A 7,566-nucleotide genomic window follows, 5' to 3' on the forward strand; every position below is an offset into this window, starting at 1 on the left:
CGGCCGCTGACCTCCCAGCGTGTCCCTGACTCCCTGACTTGTGACTTGCGCCACCCACGCACGAGCCACACTCCCATCTTCCCTGTCTGCTCCCTCCACGTCTGCCCCAAGCATTCCACGGACTAGAGCCTCTTTCTTCAGGGCCTGGCACAGAGCAGCCCTCAGTTTCTGACTGAGTGAAAGGAATTCCTTCGAAACCCTCAGCTTTCCCGACACAAAAGTCGGCGCTAATTGGATCTTATTTTCCTCAAAAGATTTTACAGCAGCTGAATGTTTTCACACATTTGTAAAGGGTACGAAGAGCATGTATGAAGATCTATCACTCTTTCTTCTGTTTGCAAATAACGCTGCAGACAGGCGTGTGGGGCACTTGGGGGCGGTGGGGAGGGCTTCCTGGAAGGTGAGGGACGTTAAGCCCTGCCCTGATGATGAAATAGGACTTGCGCAGGTTAACGGGATGGGACGGGACGGGACGGGGATGGGGGAGGCACGGACCCCCGTGTCCACGGGGCTCTGAAACCAGAGTGTAAGAGCAGCGGGTTGCCAGAGACTAGGGAAGGAGCGGGGTCAGGGGGACCAGGGAGTCTTTGATTCAATCCATAGACCTTTGCAAACCGAGGGAGGATCCAAGCCGCATTTCAGAAAGCCAGATCTGGCAGAGTTTGTGTACAGGGAGTTGGGGGGCAGGAGGGGGGCAGAGAAACTGCCGGTAGACCATCTTTCCCTTTAGAATTCTTCCGTATTTAAGAATAGACTGAATAACCCCGATGGCCCCAAGAAAGGGTGAACAAGATGATTCAATGCAACCAACATTTGTTGAACACTTATGTACACAAAGCAAGAGAAAATGTTAGATGCTTGTTAGAAGCAGATATTCCTGATTCTGGTTTTAAGCCACCCCTGAATCGAAGAAATCCAAACTAAACAGAACACTAAGGAATTATTCCACTTCAAACGCCTGCCAATTTCCTCAAGATGCCGCTTGTGACAGATATAACTATATTCCAGGAAAGTACTTTCCCCTTTTCACTGCAGACTTTGCAGACTTCAACATAAATAAGACAGGCCCCACTCTGTTTAGATAAATTTTTATGAAGGTATTAATCCTGAGCTTAGTATATATTTCACTGTCAATGAAGAATTCACCTCAATTTAATTTTCTTAAAAAATGAAAATTTAAAACAACTTACCAGGCTCTTTAATGCAACCCAAGAAGTAACTCATGTTTTTGATGACTTGAAACTCATTCCAAACTCAACTGGGTCTTCAGACTTTTAATTTAGGAGTTGAGGAAAAGACTAAAAACTTCTGGAAGAAATCAGAATAAAGTTCCCAGGACATATTAGGAAGTTTTTTGGTACAGGTCACATACTAGAACATAATTCTTAAGTCATATCATGTAAGATGGCTCTCGGTGTATGAAATGTGCATTTATGTGTTAATTTCATGCCAGAGTTTACCTACATAAAATCAAAATATAGGAGTACCAGTTCTGAAGAGCTTCAGGCCAGGTCAGGCTCTGGGGATGTGCAGCAGTGTGTGTGTGTGTGTGTGTGCATGCGTGTGTGCGTGTGTGTGCGCACGCATGCACAGGGGTGAAGGAATAAACAGCAGTAAAACCAAGAAATCCAGTCACTGGGAGAAGACTGAGTTTGGATGAGATATTGGAGCTGGGTCTTGAGGGCAGGTGTGCCAGGCAGTCTGCTCCCTGACAAGGGAATCGTTCACACGAAGACCCAAAGTACTACTCACTAACGGGCACGGGCCATTCTGGAACCACCGTGGCTCCCATGGCTGCACATAAAGTGTGCGTGAGATGTATGCTGAGCCCCGGCCTTTGGACTTGACCTTGCGGGCCACTGAAAGCCAGTGGACGTGCCTCAGTCAGAACCAACGTGAAATCAAGGGAGGGCTTGTTCCTGGTTGAGAATGACCTGCTGCTTCTTGTGCCCAGAGGATGCAGAGGAAGGCTTGGCTCCAGCCACCTCCCTCCATGGAGCAGCTGGCCTGGAAGTGAGCCCCCATCCAAGAAAGGTGGTGGGTGACCCATGCATGACCTCCCTGGAGGCTGCCTGTGTCCAGCGTGTGCCCTCCATCGCCACGCCTGGACCTCCGGGAGCCTCCCAGTTACATTTTGTAAATACTGCGTCAGACGTGCCAACTAGAAGATTTGTTATGTTCCCTCAAGGATTGAAAATTAACTAATTGCCATAAAAATCACATTTCCCTAAACACTTTTTTGAAAAATGCATGAACTTATGGAAAAGTTGAAAAACCAGTACAATGAATGCTTGTGTGCCCTTCACCTAGGTTCATGTATATGTGTACGAATGTGTATGCGTGTATATATAGGTATTTCTCTCTGCATCATGTAAAGTTAGCTGCACACGCTTAGCCCTAAATGCCTCTGTGCATCTCTCTTAGGAACAGGGACACCAGCCCCCATGATGACAACAGCCATGGAAATTTAACATAGAAGCCATTCTATCATCTAATATGCAGTTCCCATTGAAACTTCTTTAATTGTCCCCAAAATGTCCTTCATGGCCTTTTCTTTTTAAATCCAGAATCCAAGTAAGGATCAGGTGTTCTGCTTGGCTGTCAAGGCTCTTTGGTCTCCTTTAATCCAGAACAATCCCTGCCTTTGTCTTTTCTGACATTGACGCGTCTCACAGAAGGTCCCCACAGTCTGGATTCCTCTGATGGTTTCCTTATGATTAGATTCGGGTTAGATGTTTTTGGCAACAATGCACATTGTGTTTGCCACTGTGCCCCATCAGGAACCACATAACCTAGGTTGTCTCGCCTCACTGGCCAAGGTTGGTAACTTGGTTCAAGCGGGGTCGGCCAGATCTCTTCATGGTAAAGGTACCCTTCCCCCTTCAAACAGAATAGAATGGAAACCAGCTTCCTCTTTATAATGCATGGAGTGACACTCTGAGACTATGAGAATGTTCTGTTTCCTGACAACCTCTCCCCCGTGGCTTTCAACTCCAATAATGATCTCTGCCTGCATCAAGCAGTGGTTGCAACATGGTTATTTTCCAGGTGTCTCATCCCTTCTACACTTGCCGCCTGGTGTTCTTGAGTAAAGCAGACCATCACCTGTGGAGGCCTAGGGCAAAAATGAAAATGCAGAGCCTCTGTTTCAAGATGGAGACAGAAGAGCATTGAACCCAAGACAGGGCCTGGGCGACTGCAGTGGCTGCAAGTCCAGGATGCCGGCCTTTCCCCCACTGAGGACGTACGTAAGTGGGTATCTTTCAGCATCTCTGCTCCAAGCGTCTCCACTTAGGCCAATGAGAGCCCAGCAGGCAGGCTCCTGTGTCTTTTTCCCATGTCCCTATCGGTTTTGGTGTACTTCTGTCCTTTCTGGAACAATAAGATGACCCCCGGGGCTCACAGTGTCCCTTCCTTGCCCCACATCTACAGCCAGCCACTTCTCCAAGGAACCCTCTTTCCTTTTGGTTGGGGGAATGGCTGGTAAGAAAGTAAGAGCTTCCTGTTGAGAAACCCAGAACTGCATTCCAGGCGTGCTCACAGCTCCTTGAGTGTCACTGCTCCCAATCCTTTTAGAGGACAGCAGTAGAATTCGTTTTATAGGGACACTCATTGGTTTTTCCTACAACGCTCACCAAATAGCGTCCACTCCTGACGACAAACCTCCGCATCAAGATTCCTTCCTCCCCTCCTTCCTTCCTTCCTTCCATCCTCCCTCCCTCCTTTCTTCCTTCATGTTCTTAGAATGTATCCCACTGATATCTTCAAATTTTACTTGGTGTTTGTGTGGTCTGTCTAATCTGATGTCCATCTAGATTCCTACGTTTCTGTTTGTATTCAACATAAGGATTTGCTGGGTCAACTGAAGTAAAAATGTACAATGTGAGAGCCGTGAGTTCAGTTCTATTTGGGGACTCACTGAGGACTCTAGCCCAGGAGCTCTGAGGAACTGCTCCAAAGAGGTGGGGCGGGGGGAGGTGTCAGTATATATGTGATATTGGAGATGGAGTAGGTGCAATCAAGCACACGTCTTGGTAGAAGGTTACTATGGGTCACAAGGAACAGATCTCAGTTCAAGATTTCAGCACTTTTCTAAGTATGGGAAGATACAAGAATCTAGGTTCATGAAATTTTCTCCTGAAAATATCCAACTATCTGAGGGCCTGTTCTCCTTGTTTTCCCAGAGCACAGAGGGCCTCATTCCTGATCTCCACCCTGAATTCCTTTCAGGGTGTACGGTAGGTAGAAGTGGATGATGGGCAACATTCTGTAGGGTTTTTTGTTTTTTACATTTTCAGTTTTTGAACACATAAAACATTCGTATGGTTCAGGAGATGAAGCTGTAAAAAGGAATGCTCAAATAAATCTCCTGTCCCTTCCACGCCTTTCCACATTCTCCCACAGTAGCCATTTTTATTACTTTTTAGTTTATCTTTCTTGTTTCCTTTTGAAAAAAAAAAGGTTATATATATATTCATGGATCTTACACAAAAGACAGCATATTGCACGTCATCTTTTGTGCTTTGCTTTAAAAGCACATTTTGTAGTCTCATCTCAAGTCCTGTGTTTGTTTTTACCTTCCAGGATCAGTGGGATGACAGAATGTGTTAATAAAAACGTTACTAATGGCATCATTTATTAACAACAAAAAGCATGCCTTCTTAACATCAGTTTTCAGGGCTTCTCGATAAAATGAGGGCTGAATGAGTTGCTCTCAGAGCTCCCTGGCCGCGCTAGCAGCCTAAATTATTCTCCCAGGAAGGGGAGAGTGTCAGATAGTAATGACCCTCATGGCCCGGGAACTAAATTTCTATTTACTTCTCAACACTAGCACAATTATTTTTGTGGTTGTAAAAGTTTTCAAGGGCATATTGAAGATCCGGAGCCCGGGGATGGGGTGGCTGAAGGAAGTAAGAGAGAAATCATTAACAGACCAAACGTGCTTCTACATTCCTTGAAGCAAACTCAGCATATAAAATGGAGATGTATAGGAAAGCGAAATGAGGGGTCCGTGTTTGTTTTGATCAAGAAATCGTTTCTTTAGGAAAAGCTTCCCTTACAGGATCCTCTGAAGTCGTAGGCTTCTCGAGTGCCTTGAAAATGACTCAGTCTTCAAAAACCTGAGTCACATATTTTTTCCAGAAACACTCTTGTGTAAAGCAACACGTCTATCTTAGTATCTAAATGTGGATCTCTTAAAAAGTGAAAACGAACCCTGAATCTGTTGCTGATGTTTTTGGTAGAGCTGAGCAGTGTGGAGGTAAGGCTGGGGGAGGGAAAAATTAACCAGAAATTGTTGGGTTTTTTTTTTTTTTTTTAAGGCCCATGAGAAGGAAATTCAGTATTTTTTTCTCACTGATTCTGGAAGGCTCCATATTTTGGGCCGGTTCCTAGTCACGGATGGGAAGCACAAAGATGAAGCAACCTTGCGTGTATCACCATGCAGGTTAAAATGCTAGGTCTGAAATCAGATCACTTATCCCTTCTTGGTGATTTACGAAACTTGAGTGACATTATAACCCAAACAGAGTAAAACGCATTCCAATCAGGTCTGTGGTTCTCCTAACATCTTCATAAATTCAGTAACACTTAAACATCACCTATGAGAACCATAAAAAGACATTCTGAAGGTTTTTTCTTAAAACGTTGGGAACATGTAGTAAATACGCACTATAAAGTACTGTTTTTAAAACATGATTGATTTGTTACATTATAAATTCAGCAGCACATGAAACCAAGTAGTGTATATACCAAGAGTTCCCCTCTTTTTTCTTCCTTTCCTTTAAAATGAGAGGCTACTCTCCATCCTCCAGTACTCCTGGGGCCATAGAACAGGGAGAGGAGAGGTGGGCGGGGTACCATGTCCGGTGCGGGGGGCTGCGGCAGTCTGAGGGGAAGGAGTGACAGGGCTGCATGGCAGCCAGCTCTGGGACTGAGCAAGTCAGGGTGCACGACCTGCTGTGTGTCTGCACCTTTGCCAGGGACTTTCACCTGCCACTGTTGTGCACAAACACACGACGGGTGCCTCCACAAGGCACGACGTAAGTGTTGAAGTCCTGTGTAAATTTAATTATGAGCACGAACTGAAGGTACTGTCATCATTTAACTCAGCCGACCTTTTAAATGGATAACCAACCTTGAGGCTTAATTGGATTTAAAAAAATCAATTTCTAGCCACTGCCTAGCGTGGAAATGAAGCGCTACATTCACAGGCAATTGTAAAATCAGTTCTGCTCCAGACTATTTTTTATTATTTACCACGTCAACATGACACCATCCATCTTGGTCAGCATTTTATGCAGACGTACACCTTTTAGACGGACAACCGCAGATGGATACGTATGCACACCGAGGCGTGTCACAAAAGGAGCATTATTGTCTGCTGGGCGGCAGCCTTAGTCATCGGCAGCCAGCTCTTCACACCAATTACACGAAAAACTGAGCTCAGGGTAATGACATACCGCTGTTTGCAAATCTCTCTTAGCCTCAGTCTGCTCTAATCTTTGTAATAAGAAAAAAAAATCCTTGAGGAAGCTTTTACCAAATCACATCTTGACCATTAAGTCTTTCTGGAAGAAGGTCATTTAATTTTATGGACAGAAATGAACAATGAAAAAGGCATAAGCAGAAAGAGTCCTGGTCTGGAAATTGGGACGTCGCGGATTCTAGTTCCCGCTGTGGGTTCCGCTAGTCTGTGACCTTGGCAAGCCCTCTGTCGGCTCTCAGTTTCCCCATCTGGAAAAGGGGGAGGTTTGGCAGGGAGAAGGGGGGCTGCTCTATTTCCCCAACAGCTGATGAAAATGGAGGTCTATTATGGTGCCAAAGCAGAACACCAAGTTAAAAAAAAACCCAAAAACAACCATTTGATTCCCTCAGCACTTCCTCTGAGAAAAAGAGACCAAATGATGCAAACCAGAGCCCTTCTGCTTCCATTACAGCAACTACAAAATGAGAGAAAGAGTAATTCCTAACGGCGGAATTTGGACAATTAGCTAAAAAGCAATTTTAGCACAACAGTTGACAAACACAAATCACTAAACCCAGTGGTCTAGCTTAACTAAGCCCGATTTAAATGTGCATTGCGTTGAGTGGAGTCTCACTTAAATGATCCATTTTAGCCAGATTACAGAGCTGAAACGGGGGCCCACACAATTATCTTGAACATTCAGGACAGGCCAGAGAGCTCACTTGGACAATTGGACAAATGGTTATTTTCTTTTGCCTCAACTGACCAGATAATTGTACACAAATCCCTGCCATTTGATGCCGTGGAATGTCGTGGAATGTCCCTTTGTGTTGGAAGAAGACCCAGCCACGGACCGGTAAACCGCCGTGGGGGTGGTGTGGAGTCGGGGACGGGATGCGCACGGCACATGGCTGACGCCCACCGTCCAACTCCAAGTCCTGAATCGGAGGCACCTTCAGACGGGCAGAGGCTCTACGCGCCCGCACCAGCACCCTCATTAGTTCTAACACCCATCATGTCGAAGGGGGTGGTTGTCTCCCAATTTAAAAACAAAACTAAACAAAAACATCAGGCAGCAAGGTTAGAGGTGGCATCTGGGT

This window comes from Mesoplodon mirus (genome assembly GCF_964341445.2).
Source record: "Mesoplodon mirus genome assembly, chromosome: 15".
NCBI lineage: Eukaryota > Metazoa > Chordata > Mammalia > Artiodactyla > Ziphiidae > Mesoplodon > Mesoplodon mirus.